Source organism: Melospiza melodia, chromosome 10 (assembly GCF_035770615.1).
Source record: "Melospiza melodia melodia isolate bMelMel2 chromosome 10, bMelMel2.pri, whole genome shotgun sequence".
In the NCBI taxonomy this organism is placed as follows: Eukaryota; Metazoa; Chordata; class Aves; order Passeriformes; family Passerellidae; genus Melospiza; species Melospiza melodia.
The window spans coordinates 28,750,654-28,765,664 of NC_086203.1; the positions used below are offsets into that span (position 1 = coordinate 28,750,654).

Consider the following 15,011-nt stretch of genomic DNA (forward strand, 5'->3'; position numbering starts at 1 on the left):
TTCAGATAACTCTGAAAGTCAGAGACAGAAATGAGCTGAATCAAGGAATTAATTAAAAAAATATTTAAAATATCATTGCTCTGCTGTAACAGAAGATAGAAATTATGCATTTCTTGGCCAAGTTCAGCTGACTTTTCTTTAAAAGAGGAATTAATTGAGATAGGGCAGAAGGACAAACTCAGATATTTTAGGATCACCCTTTGCAAGTGCCACATAGAGGAAAATCTGGTGCTAAACACTTTTCCCCTATAAAAGCGGCTCTGGTGCCATCTGATCCATATTCCCAGCTCCAGGATGCATCACCCTGCAAATTGCAAAACTTGGGATTAAGAAATGTGCCTTGAAAATGTGCCAGCCCAGCTCCTTAAAAGGCTCCCAGAAAAAATGAGTCACTGCTTAAATGGCCACTGGGAGCATCTGCAGAGCAGCTCAGATTGAATCCCCTGGCATTGCCAGGATCCCCTGCGGAAGCTGCTCAGGAAACCTTGGAGAGAAGGAGGTGGCATCAACCCAGGAGGAGCATGAGGGGACAGGAGAGGTCCCAGAGCCACCCAGAGCAGTGAGGAAGAGGAGGAGGAGCACAGAGACTGCCCCAGGAAGGTCTGGGATTTGCGGGCTGGTTTGGGGATCTCAGGGCTGGTTGTGGTCCCCAGAAAGGGGCAGGTGAGAGGTGTTGTCTGGTTCAGGGTGTGCAGAGCAGGCTCTGGCAGCTGGGGTGGTGTCAGAGCACTGTGGGGAGATGTTTGTGAGGTGTCCCCACAAAACTTTGTTGGTGTTTTTTGGTTCTGTCTGTCTCCCCATCTTCCCTTGGTCTCTTTGCAGTTGTGCAACTCAGAGCCTTGGTTATTGCACATCTCGGTGTAAGGTCAGGATTTTCGTCTGCAAAGGCAGGATTTCTGAGTTCCTCTCTGAGCCCAGATCTTTTGTGGGTTTTGTTGTTGCTGTTATGATTTTTCTTTTTCTTCTGTCTCATAACAAACCCCGTTTCTCAGTCTCTCAGCTGTGCCTGGTTCCCCTCAGAGCTGACGGGCAGAGCTGAGACATCTCAGTTTATTTTCTAGTGCCTGGTACTTTCTGCTTCTTAAATCACATCTAAACCAACCTTTCCTGGAACAATTCCTTTTACCTTTTCTGTCTTCTGGCTCATAAATGAGATTTTTAGCCACATGTTTGCTGACCAGGTGCACCAGGTTTCCTTTGCTGAGTGTATTTCTGATGCATTTGAGCTTTGAAAAACCTCAGACTCAGGCGCTTTGTGGGGACCTTGCAGAAAACTCTGCCTTCCTCTGCTCAAAATCAGATTCTCTCCAGCTCTGCTTGGATTTTCAGAGTGTCCCACCACAACCATTTGGAAGGTTGGACATTCCCAGCTGGCACGAGGAGGTGCATCCCAGGGCTGTGCAGAGTCCCAGCTCTAATGAGCTCCAGATTTTTGGCTGCTCTGGGGTGTGCCAGGTTTTGCCTGGCAGCTTTTTTCCTTTTCTTTTTGGCTCCTTCTGAGGGAAAGCAGCTTCTTTCTGTCTTTGTAATAAATGGGGACAGCTGCACATCGAGGCTGTGCCCTTCCAGGTTCTGAGGATTTACCCAAACTCTGCTGGAGTTTGCTGCAATTCCTCCTGCAGGTGAGACTCAAACTCTGCTGGCATCTCTTGCTGACTTTGATGTTACTTTAGTGGTGATTCTACCTTTGGCTCTGTATGGACAGAAAGCAAATGTCAATTATTTTTTCAGACAGAGGACCTTGTAGGAATAAAAATTTATGATTTTCATCAGGAAATAGCTGTGATAGGACAAGGGGAAATGCTTCAGGCTGAAAGAGAAGAGGGTTAATGGGATTTTGGGTGGGAATTGTTCCCTGTGAGGGTGGGCAGCCCTGGCACAGGGTGCCCAGAGCAGCTGTGGCTGCCCCTGGATCCCTGGCAGTGCCCAAGGCCAGGCTGGACACTGGGGCTGGAGCACCTGGGACAGTGGGAGGTGTCCCCGCCATGGCAGGGGTGGCACTGGAGGGGATTTAAGGTCCTTTCCAACCCAAACCATTCCAGGATTCCATGCCATGTTTAATAGGACTCTGTCCTAGCTTTTTGTCATGAAAGCTTGGACTAAAAGAACATAAATAAGATAGATATATTTAAAATATTTTCTATATCCTTTTATATATCTTGCTCATTTTTGTTTCTTTTCTGTTTCTTCTCCAGTGTTTTTTTTCCTCTTTTTACCTTTTTTTGTTTCCCTTTCTCTTTTCCCCTTTTACTGCAAAGTTGCAGGTTTCCCTAATCTCTGAGGTACACACCAGCATTTTCACCCACTTTACTTTCCTCCTTTGACAACTGCATTTTTCGCCTGTCCAAGTTTTGCTCTTCCTCTTCCCTCCAAGCTTTGCTCCACCAGAACTTCCCAGCCCATGCAGAGCATCTCTGCTTTATAATTACTTTACATTTCTGTATGGCTTCTCTCTAGGCAGGGGAATCGCATAAGTTAATGTGAATAATACTAATTATTTTGGATCTGTCACTGAACGACTGATGATGAATAATGCAGATACTGCTCTGCTGCTGGGTGCACTTGTTGGGGGTTTTTGCCTTTTTCTCCTCATCACCTGCCTTGAAGTATTGTGACATTGGGTGACACAGATAAACTGGGTTCTGTAATTAAGTTTTATTTTAATGAGCCTGGAAAATACTCAGTTTTGCATGTTCTCATGGTTTAAATGTGGTTTAATCAGTCCTCCAGTTTTCCTTTCTGCTCAGTCCTCTGATGACATTTCTCCAAAGGAATAACAGGATAAATATTCTCCACAGGAATATCAGGAGGTTAAACTCCAGAATGCCCCACATTGGCATGTTTAGGTTTTCCTATTAATGACAATAATTTTGTGCATTAGATCAGTGAATTTTTCCCGTTTATCTGTGGAATGCCTGGCAAATACCACTGAGGGGGGAATTTTAGTGCCTATGGATTTGGCTTTTCTAATAGAATTCACCTTATTTTCCATGAGCATTGGGGTGATTGGGGTTTTTTCCACTCCTGCTCCCATAAAAGAAGCTTTAATTCTCCTTGTGCAGGCTTTTGCAGCTGCAAAAATATGAAATTTGATGAAAGCAGTGACTTAAACCAGGGGTTCAGTTTGTTGATCCTTCCTATAGGAGAATCCTTTGAAATTTAGCAACCCAACTTCCCAAAGTCACAATTCCCACCCAGGGATGATGTCTGCTGCAGTAAAAACCACCTTGGTGCTCCCAGAACATAATGAACTCAAAATGTATTTATTGGCTGCATGGCTTCAATTCAAAGATCTTCAAATGGGAAAGAAAGCAAGAAAGAAAGTGGCCAATTTTCCCAGCAGAAACATTTATAGTGGGAAGAAATAGTTTGAAAAATTTGATTTTTTAGCCTGAGGCCAAACAGAGCAATCACATATAGGATGAATCAGATGGATTCCATGTACAGAATGCTGGAAATCTGCTTTGAAGCATTAATCAACACTTTCATGTTATGATTTTTAGCTTTGTAATTACAATCATGCAGTATTTACCAAGTGTGAATACTTCCATTGCAGGGATTTGTTATCAAATTGGATGTGGGGCTTAATTTAGATTAAATTCAGGAACTTTGTGTCTGGAAATCTCTCAGTGCTATGTGCCTTGTAGGCAAAAAGTGCAGGGGAAGAACATGAGAAGGAGGAGAGGAAATAAACCCCAAACTGCAGAGACAACAATACACTGATTTTTGTCTTTTAATTAACAAGAAGGGTTCAGGTATGAGAATAGAGAGAAATCAGCTTGAGGTAAATTCATTGCAAATCAGAGGTGCACTGCAGATACCAAAAGATTAAATACTCCTGTGGAAGCTGGGTTTAGGAACTGATTATTGTGAGGCTGAGCCTAAGTAATAAGCATGAAATATTAATTAGGCTCCTGGTATCTTGTGAAATAGAGGTGCTTTAGCATTAAGAAATGAAATTTAACCAGACTTAGAAGAAATATTTCAAATTATTTTCTGCAATAAGCTAACGCAAATATTGACTCCCTGCTCCATTAATACAAATAAATTAAATTATTAGGGATTAGTGGCCAGTTTCAACTGGAGAGGACCCAAAGCAGGAAGATTTAACCTTTTCCCTTCTCATCCCTGGTACTTGGGATAAGCAGCAGTTGGGGAGCATTGCTGCTCCCCAGGGAAGTCTTTGGTCAAATTAGTCCCTAATCTTTGGTAATTTGCACTCCAGGGGCTCCTGGAGCTCAGTGGTGGGATCAGGAATGGGATCAGGAATGGGATGGGAAAAGCAGCTCTGCTCTGGTAGGGCCTGGATGTAATGAATGAGTTACAGCAGGGAAAGTGAAACCTGGACTGGTGAAAGTGATCTCTGAAAGTCAGGTGTGTCCCCAGGCTTGGATACACACACTGCTGCATCCTCAGGGAGGGAGGGATGGATGGATGGATGGAGGGATGGATGATGGATGGAGGGATGGATGATGGATGGATGGATGGATGGATGATGGATGGATGGATGGATGGATGGATGGATGGATGGATGGATGGATGGATGGATGGATGGATGGAGGGATGGATGATGGATGGATGGATGGATGGATGGATGGATGGATGGATGGATGGATGGATGATGGATGGAGGGATGGATGATGGATGGATGGATGGATGGATGGATGGATGGATGGATGATGGATGGAGGGATGGATGGATGATGGATGGATGGATGGATGATGGATGGAGGGATGGATGATGGATGGAGGGATGGATGGAGGGATGGATGGAGGGATGGATGGATGATGGATGGATGATGGATGGATGATGGATGGATGGATGGATGGATGGATGGATGGATGGATGGATGGATGGGATATGGTATGGATGGGATATGGTATGGATGGATGGATGGATGATGGATGGAGGGATGGATGGATGGATGGATGGATGGATGGATGGATGGATGGATGGATGGATGGGATATGGTATGGATGGGATATGGTATGGATGGATGGATGGATGATGGATGGATGGAGGGATGGATGGAGGGATGGATGGATGATGGATGGATGATGGATGGATGGATGGGTGATGGATGGATGATGGATGGATGGATGGATGGATGGATGGATGGATGGATGGATGGATGGATGGATGGATGGGATATGGTATGGATGGGATATGGTATGGATGGATGGATGGATGATGGATGGATGGATGGATGGATGGATGGATGGATGGATGGATGGATGGATGGGATATGGTATGGATGGGATATGGTATGGATGGATGGATGGATGATGGATGGAGGGATGGATGGATGGATGATGGATGGAGGGATGGATGGATGGATGGATGGATGGATGGATGGATGGATGGATGGATGGATGGAGTGATGGATGGACGGATGGAGTTTTGTTGTCTGGGTCCTGCAATGAGAGAGGGAAAAGCACCAAAGGAATGAGGAATAGGGACAGTTTTGACTCTGAATTTCCTGGCAAATCTGAGACAAATGCACCTCGAAGTAAGGCTTAAATAGTGCTTTAAGGCTGTGGTTTAATCCACTGTTATTATAACAGACCTGTGTATCCATGGGAATTCCAGGGATTACATTGAATGCACACAGGTCCCATCCTGAGAATGGTATGAACATGAGCAGGGGTCCAAGAGTTGGAAGAAGGAGCATCGTGACATAGAAAAGTTCAGTAAGATCATAGGTATCTGTCACAGCTGGAATTTGAATTTCTTACAATTTCCAAAACTATCTCCTTAATTAAAGACACCACAGTGATTGGGGAAAGGGAAGGGCTGCAGTGACAGGGTCAGATTTGAGATTTGTAATCCACATCATCCTGCCCTGAGCTCTTGTTCCACCTTCCCAAATTTCCCCAGAGTGCAGAGAGGTTCTGGTTTGTGGCTGAGAGTCCCAGCCCAGGCTGCCATGGCCCTCAGCTCCCCTCTCCTGCCTTGCTTTTGGCCCAGCAATTTTCCTCATGCACCACAGACATCACTAAGAACCACTGGCCCAATTTCTCGTTTCATTATGGATGACAAAATAAAACATTAATAGGCTTTTTAATATGAGCTGGGAGTTAAATATTCATTATTTCTTATTACTTCAATGTCACTAAGCCTTTGATGCGCTGGAACTCCAAAACTCTTCTCCCTGCTCTCCACTTTACCCTTTTAGCTGCTGAGTGTGAAGGGCACAGGGGCTTTGCTGGTGGATCAGCAGCTCGTGGGGCTGGCCCTGGTGATGGATGGGATCTGGGATGCATCCTGAGCCCTGCCTGGCTCCTGGCTGAGCTCTGCTCTGGGCTCCCTCCTCCCTGAAGGCCCCTTGTCTGTCACTGCTTGTTTCAGAGTCACAGAACCATGGCTTGGGCTGGAAGGGACATTAAACCCATCCAGTGCCATGGCAGGGACACCTTCCATGTCCCAGGCTGCTCCAAGCCCTGTGCTTAAAATTCATGGAATATTGAGATTGAGAAATTGGGGTATTTTTTGTTTCGTTGGTTGGTTGTTTATTTATTTATTTATTTATTTTATTTGGTTTTTTTGGGTTTTTTTTTTTTTTACTAAGTCTTGATCATTCCAGCTGTTTTTCCAAAGGTTCTTCAGCATGGGTTTACACGTTTTCATTTGAAATTAGTTTCCTTGCAGTATTTCAGTTCTGTAAATTGCTTCAACTAACGCTGCAAAAAAAACCAACCCTGGAGGACTGGAATTTTGGTGTGTATTTTATTCATCAAACCTGAATGCAGGGACAAATTCTAGCGGGGTTAGAATTCCTCTCTGGACTGGATTTTTTTGCTAAGGGCAATGAACAGCTTTGGAAAATGCAATAGGTACCAGGTCACCAAAGGAAGCAGAGTATAAACTGCATGAGATTATTTTAGAATAAGAAGTAAAAAAGGAAATATCTTAGTCTTAGATTCTGGATTTAGACATGCATGTCTTTTCCAGATAACATTAACCTCATATATTCATAGCAATTAATGCATTTCAGTCTTGAAACTCAAAGGTTTTCCATCTCCTTAGAAAAACCTGTTTCTGTTGTCCTCATTCCCTTTCCCTGTTCAACTCTAAATGCAATAATTTATTTGGGAGCATTTTGGATTTCAGTAGCTGGTGCTTTATTCAGTGGCTCTGCAAGAAGGGCTGGGATCAAAATTTGGACTCAGGAGAGAATCCAGAGGTTTTTAGCCACTCATGGAGAGGAGCACTACACTCCTTCTTGCAGAGTTGTTCTGGAAGACATTAATAGGAAAAGGTGTTTGAAATGGTTTGGAAATGAGGAGTGTGGCAATGGGGGAAGGGATCTGAATCTCTGGGAAAAAATTCTTTATGAAATGGCACCCAGTTTTGTGTTCCTTGTTTTCTCTGCTGACCTGTTTTAATTTTGTTTTAATTCTGTTTTAATTTGTTTTTATTGGTTGGGGGGATGTGTGGTAATGGAGGTGAGTGTTTGACAGACAATAAACCGTGTAATGACAGTGATTAACATTCACAAAAGGGAATTCAGGTGGGAAAAAGCTCAGCAAGTCTAATAACAGCTTCCACAGGAGGATCTGCCTCTATAGTTCTTGAGGGGAAATAAACAAAAAGAAAACCTAAAACCCATTCTGGGATTTTCAAATTACCCCTGGAGATTGGGCTCACAGATTACTGGTGGTATTTAATGTGAGCAGAGCATCCAAATCCCTGGAAATGCTGGTCCCCACCATGGCAGATGCCTGGAGGAATTGTTCTGCAGGGATTTTGGGGACTTTGTGCCCTGCTCTGGGCTTCAGCTGCTCAGAGCTGCTGAGTCCTAAGGTTTGCAATGAGCTGAGTGAAAGTCCTGGAATTGGGAGTGAAACAGAAATCAGGGAATGTTTCTTCTGGGCTGGGGAGCTGGATGGGGTCTGACGTTCAGACAGCTTGCAGCAGGACTGGTCCTGGGCTGGCTTGGACAAAGTCACCTCTGATTGTCTGTTCTGGGCATGTCATGTGTCACAGCTGCTCTGTCTGCTGCCCATCCATGTCCTTCTGGGCAGATTTATGTCACACCCCATCCCTGCACCGTGACCAGTGTCACAGGAAACAATGCAGGAAGCAGATGCACATTATTTCTTAATTATTATTACTTTATTGCCATCTATAAATAATTTCTCTCTTTTCCCCCTCCAAAACCAGCCTTCTATTTATTTTCTTTTTTCCTTTTCTTGTTGTAACTCTAATGGGCTGTCTCAGCTCCACAGCTATCAGAAATCTTGGCTTGATGAGGCTGCTATGAAACATTTAAAGATTTAAATTATAAACTCAGAGGGAGAAAACCAGTGATGCATGATTAGTTGAAAGTTTTAAACATAATAGTCGTATTTTTCATATGCACGTACAGAAATGGCTTGTGTCAACTGTAATGTGATTTTTAATACATATTAATAGAGTCTGTTGCAATGTGGATGGTTTGAACACCTTTTGGCAGATGGCTGTGGTATTAGAGAATGCACAGTATAAATTAGTCATTTAGGGAAAGAAAACAATGCCTGAGTGCTAACGTTGGCTGTGCTCGGAGATGTGGTTCCAGCACATCACTCCTGCAGCCAGCAAGGTTAGAAGCAGGATTAAATTTGCCAGGGAAATGAAATAAATGAACAGATAAACCCCTGTTTCAGAAGGGAGCTCGCTATGGTTACAGCTTGTTCACGTCCCTGGCTGTGTCCCTGCAGAGGTCTGAGGGTGCAAAGCCAAGGCTGGGCTCAGTCCATCCATCCCTGGAGGCTGGAGGGGAGCAGCATCTCCCCCGTGGAGCCTCAGGTGTGGTGGATGTGAGGGATGGAGCAGCTCTGCTGGGAGGAAAGGATGACAGGACTGGGATTGCTCAGCCTGGAGAAGGCTTTGGGATGATCTGATTGTGCCTTTCAGTGATAAATGAGCTCCAAGAGAGCTGGAGAGGGAATTCTGTGACGGCCTGCAGGGACAGGACAGGAGGGAATGACTTCAGACTAAAAGAGAGAAGGTTTAGATGGGACATTAGGAAAACATTCTCCTGAGGAGGCCCTGGCACAGGTGCCCAGAGCAGCTGGGGCTGCCCCTGGATCCCTGGCAGTGGCCAAGGCCAGCTTGGACAGGGCTTGGAGCAGCCTGGGACAGTGGAAGATGTCCCTGCCATGGCAGGGGGTCAAACAAGATGGATTTTAAGGTCCCTGCCAACCCAAACCCTTCTGTGATTCTCTGTAACCACTGCCTAAAAACTGATGCAAGACATGAAAGAAGGTGATGCCCGAGCATTGTCTCCTTTTTGCTTTGTGCTGTTCAGAGAACAGAATTAGCTGGTGATGAATCTGTGAGTTCTGTAAGTGTATTCCACCTTCCAGGTAGTGGCCTGACAAATGGCAGGGATTTTGCAGGAAATCACTTTACAAACGCTAAAGGGCACTCATTCTGAGCCAGGGAGCAGCAGCTGCTTGGGCAATCTATTGCTGTGCTCAAATTCCTAATCGAGGAGCTTGTTTGTAATCACTGCCTGGTAACCCTGGCATGGCTGGGGGAGCCTAGGAAGAGACATTTAAAAGCAATCTGCATTTTCTGCCTTGCAAATCTTCAGAGCCGTTCTCATTGCCTGAGTTTGCAGCAGGAGAGGCAGGAGCTGTTGGCTCCTGCTCCATCAGGATGATTGTCAGGGTTTAATGAGCTTTGTGCAGAGCCAGCACTTTGAGAACATATGTGTGCACTGAGAACCTGGGCAGCAGCTCCACAGGCAGCCTGCCCCTCCTGAGCCTTGGAGCATTCCAGGGCTCCCAGACACACATTGGGAATTAGGGCTGATCACCACCACCTCTGTGACAGTGTTCACAGGGGTCTGGGGATGAGGGAAGGGACGAGGATCTGACTCCATGTTTCAGAAGGCTGATTTATTATTTTATGATATATATTACATTAAAACTATAGTAAAAGAATAGAAGAAAGGATTTCCTCAGAAGGCTGGCTAAGAATAGAATAAGAAGGAATGAATAACAAAGGCTTGTGGCTCGGACTCTCTGTGCTATGATTTGCCATTAATTAGAAACAATCAACATGGGCCAATCCCAGATGCACCTGTTGCATCCCACAGCAGCAGTTAATCAATGTTTACATTTTGTTCCTGAGGCCTCTCAGCCTCTCAGGAGGAAAAATCCTAAGGAAAGGATTTTTCATGAAAGATGTCTGCAGCAACCTCGAGCTCATCCCTTTGAACGTTGCTCCATGGCAAAACCAAAATGGAAACAAATTTTAGCGTGAATCACAAGGTGTGAGCAAACTGCCTCTTTGTACTGGGTAGGGTTGTGTTTGCAAGGAGAATTGTGCTCCAAAGCTTTGAAAGGAGCTTGCTGAGGTGAGCTGGTGGCTGCTGGGAGTGCACATAACAGGCTGACAGGTCTGCTCTGTGCTCTGACACGTCCTGTCAGGGCTGCTGGAGATGGAGCCAGGCTCTGTGCTGGGGATGCAGCAGTTGCAGATGGAGTGATATGTGATTTACTGAGCTGCTTGTTAATTCTGCCAGGTGATGAAATCTCCTGGGCATATAATTACTACAAATGTTTACTTGACTCTACCACATAGCTTGACATTCTTCTCCACAAGTTTGTACCTCACTGAAATTATGGCCGGGCTATAAAACGCCACGATTAGCCAGCAAAATATTAAAGAAGTACGGATGAGAGCAAAGACATTTTAAAAAAGCTTTTTATGCTTTGGAATTACAACCATTCATCCCATCTCCTGCTGGCTACACACTTTGTAATAGCTATTGTTTCCACGGCTGGGGTTTAATTTTCCTCAGCACGTTGGCAGCGCTGGTGATCTCAATAACAATCCTCCCAGCAAGGCTGTGAGGCCAGCAGGGAGCAGCCTGACTGACAGATATTTGAAGCCTTTTTGTGCTCCAGGATTAGTGAAACGTTCCCAGGCAGAGCTGCTGGAGTGGGTGATACTGTGGGATGCTGGCTCTGTCACCTGCAGGGGACCTGGGGTGGCTCTGGGGTCAGGTTGGTGTCGTTCCTCCCTGCAGGTGACACTCCTGATCCCTGAGGAGCTGGGGCAGAGGAAGTGCCAGATTTCCAGTGAAATTCACCCAGATTCCCAGTGAAATTCACCCAGATTCCCAGTGAAATTCACCCAGATTCCCAGTGAAATTCCAGCCAGATTCCCAGTGAAATTCCAGCCAGATTTCCCGTGAAATCCAGCCAGATTCCCAGTGAAATTCCAGCCAGATTTCCAGTGAAATTCCACCCAGATTTCCAGTGAAATTCCAGCCAGGTTTCCAGTGAAATTCCACCCATATTTCCATGAAATTTAAGACAGATTTCCAGTGAAATTCCAGCCAGATTTCCAGTGAAATTCCAGCCAGATTTCCAGTGAAATTCCAGCCAGGTTTCCAGTGAATTTCACCCAGATTTCCAGTGAAATTGCACCAATCTGGAGGTTTTCCGGAGTCCTGGATTGTCCCTTTGGATAGGAGAGGTGGTGCTAGAGACAGCATCCAGCTCCTGGGGTGGTTCCTCCTCACCTGCAGATTCCTTTCACAGCCCTGCAGCTGATTCTGCAGCAGGTGAGAGCCACTCCCAGACGCCCGGGATGCCCAAACTTGTCCTGGATTATAGAAGCTTAAAGTATTTGTTGAAAACACTGATTTCTCTGAGTGTGACAGTGGTATTCTTTGTGCCCAACAAGCTTCTGGGAGCCCCTTTAAACATTAGCCAAGCTGAGAATGGAAACAACTTTCACTCTAATAAAGCCCAAGTTGCACAATTAGAAATGCTATTATTACAAAAGAAAAGCAGACACAATTATGAAACAGAACCTTCATGTGTAGCTGGATTAGGAGCTGCTGAGGGCATCACCTGCAAAGGAGGAACCCTGTTTGTCTTTGCTTTGGTGAGTGCAGCCTGACAGTGCTTGGATTTTGGAGAGGACTCCTGGAGATTTCAATCTTTCTTTTTTAATTTTCTGGCTGCTCCATAAGCTAAGAGGCATTTTGGAACAGCTCTCAGGCTTCCCTGATTCCTGCACTGATCTGAAGGATCTCTGTGCATTCTCAGCTTGGATTTACCTGCCTGGTAAATAAAACATTGATAGGTTTTTTGGGTGCCCACGAGAGTGCCAGTGACCTTGGCTTTTGGTGAATGGATCCGAGGGAAGCAGAGGGAATGGGGATCCTGCTGTTTTCTGTAGGAAGCACACAGCATTGCACTTCTGTGGTGATATTTATAAACATGTAAATCATATTAATTAATCCCCCAAGAAAGATTTTCCTGAGACAGGTGACAGAGAGGGGCCCCAGCCCTGTTTTTCTTCACCAGTTGCTTCTGTTCCTGGAAAGGCAGTGAGGTGTTGTGGTGCATGAGGAATTTGACAGGTTTCCCATGGAAACAGAAGCTCAGATTTTTGTTTCTTCGTTGCCAGTGAAGCTGATGTCAGTCAGGAGCATCTGTGCTGTCCTCAGAGGATACACCCTGGAGTAAATGAGGGCTGAGCCCTCCTGTGCTCAGGTACTGAGCAGTTTGTACAGTCTTGTCTGCCTTGATGTATCTTATTTATATATATTTTTAAAAAATGCTTGGTGATATGATACTAGTATTTCTTTTTGAAATCCCTCTGTGGCTCCAGCCTGGGGAGTTCAGGCAGGTTTGAAATACCCTCAAATGCAGAATGTGCTGCTTTGCTCTCTGGTCCCCCCAGACTGGCACTGCCATCACAGCTCCCCAGTTCCCTGCTCAGGGATTGAGATCCAGACTCTCTTTCATTTCTTCCCCAGTGAGTTCCTGTTTCAGCCTCACAAACTCCCCCAGGTCCCTGTGCTGCCTGTCTCTGCTCAGCACTGCTCCCTGCCCAGCTGCATTCCCAGATTTGCCAGAGCCATCCCTCTCCCAGGACGGGTTCCTGGCTCACAGATGTGGAGCAGCAGCTGCTCCCAGCTCCCTTTGCCCCCCAGCCCGGTGTAGCTGCACCAGCCTCCTCTGGTGCTGCTCTCATTTCCTTCCTTCCTCCCTCTCTCCATCTCCATTTCACACTCCAGATCCTGTGCTCCTCCCTGCTGCTGCTTCTCAGCACTTTTATCCCTTCAGCCCCATGGAATTCTGGAATTTTGGCTTGGAAGGGACCTTAAAGCTCATCCAGCCATGGGCAGGGGCACCTCCCACTGTCCAGGTGCTCCTAGCCCCATCCAGCCTGGCCTGGGGCACTGCCAGGGATCCAGGGGCAGTCACAGCTGCCCACTGGAAATCTGGGGGAATTTCACTGGAAATTCCATCCCAACCCCTCCCCACCCTCACAGGGAGCTCATCCCTTGCTGCTTCCTCCTTTCTGCAGGGAGAAGGGACCCTGAGTGTCTGTTGAAACAGCTTTGCTCAAAAAGCATCACATTTCTGTTTCCCTTTCCTTCCTCCAGTGCCAATCTGGCTCTCTGAGGATTTTGTGTTTGGGTTTTTTTCACACTGACTTGGCTCTGCTGTTTCCAGTATGGAAACAGGTGAGAATCCCAGTCACACCTGGAGCAGGTAAAAATGAGTCAAGCCACCTCTGCTTTATGAAACATCAGCTGGAGCTGCTCCCCAAGCCAGTCAAGCTTTGCTGGCATTGGGTCAGGGCAGTTGCCTTTAATGCTGTTCCCAGGGTTACCTGCTGGGAGGAGCAGAGGGAACATTCTGTGCACACCTGTGGCAGAGTAAACCCAATGCTTCCCTGATCCTGCTTGGGAAATACCAAAAAACATCCCAGAGGCATTGCTGGAGCTGCCTGCTGACTAGGAAGAAATTCTGAGAGCAGCAAATGTGTAAGAAACCTGTTTGAAATCCGTATTTCTCAAGAATTCTCTCATTCACGTCATGAAACTCACCTCCATTTCCTGCCTCTGTGTAAACCTGCTTAGTATGGGCTGTGATATCATTTACCTGATCTACTCCTCTGTAATTGGTGGGAGAGAAGGGGAAAAAACCCAAAAATCTCTTTATGAAGTGCTCTGCCAATTTACCATGCCATAAAGGAGATATGCCATAGTTAGTGCTAAGGTCTAATTATGTAAATGACATCATTTAATAATCATTATTAAATCCCAGCAAGCTTTATTTCTTTTCCTCATTGTTGATGGTTGTCCTTGATAGGAAAATGTCGTGATGCCTATCATAAAAATTAATTTTAGTGAGGATTTCACACCATTGCAGGGGCTTGGAGTGCAGGAGGCCTCGGAGGCTGATTCCTCTTATCTTTGCAAGAACAAATGTTGTCCACAAGGAGAGCAGGGAGGGGAGAGAAAACTCTCACAGCAGCAAATATTTAATTAAAAAAAAAACTGCTTGGGCCAACTAGCTGTGGCAGCAGCTGCTTAAACAGAGATCTGTCCTCTAAATAACTTCAGCTAAATAAAGGGAGGAAAAGCAGAGTGGAAGGGAAAGCTCTGAGGGCTTGTGCTGTAATTGCAGGAGTGGGTTTCATTTCTGCATTTTGGTTCTTCAGTGCCTATGAGCTCCTGCTCTGCCTGTCTGGAAAAACAAGATGCTTCAAGCTCTGGGAGTTTTACAGAGGAGAATGTCAAGAAAGCCAATGCATCACCTGCTGCTGTGTTTGAGATGTACAGGGTCTCATGAGGAAGGCTTTTCTGCCATGTAGAATAAATCAGAGTTTGGTAGGTACAGAATCAGCTCTTTTCCAGCCTCAGAAAACTAAAGGACAGATATCTGTGTGTCTCCACTGCAGCAGGGCATAAACAACACCAGATTATCTTGGAATAAGGAGGAAAGCAGGAAGCATCATCATCTGAGATTCTGGATTTATACATGCATGACTTTTCCAGATAATTTTAACCTTATAAATTCATAGCAATTAATAGATTTCATTTGAAACTCAGAGGTTTTACAGCTCCTTAGAAAAACCTGTCTTGTGCTCTCACTGCCCCAGCCATGGGGAATTTTCTGTATTTAATACCAGAGCTCTGATGAGTTCCCTTTGCACCTTCTGCATCTGCCATGTTGTTTCCTGGACTTCTAAAGGCTTCATGCCATTTA

General features: G+C 45.5%; 1 protein-coding gene across 7 annotated transcripts in view; it reads left to right on the forward strand.

The window, feature by feature from the left end:
- The window catches only part of CHL1 (cell adhesion molecule L1 like), a 129,059-nt gene that overhangs the window by 43,578 nt on the left and 70,470 nt on the right, over positions 1-15,011 (forward strand). The window contains exon 1 of one of the 7 annotated variants that reach the window (XM_063165035.1): positions 416-600. The exons of 5 other annotated variants lie outside the window; for them this stretch is intronic. The gene's annotated coding sequence lies outside the window, so the exon portion shown is untranslated. Of the gene's footprint in view, positions 1-415; positions 601-1,506; positions 1,623-15,011 lie in introns of those variants that run through there. One more of the 7 variants, XM_063165036.1, reaches the window with a different exon arrangement.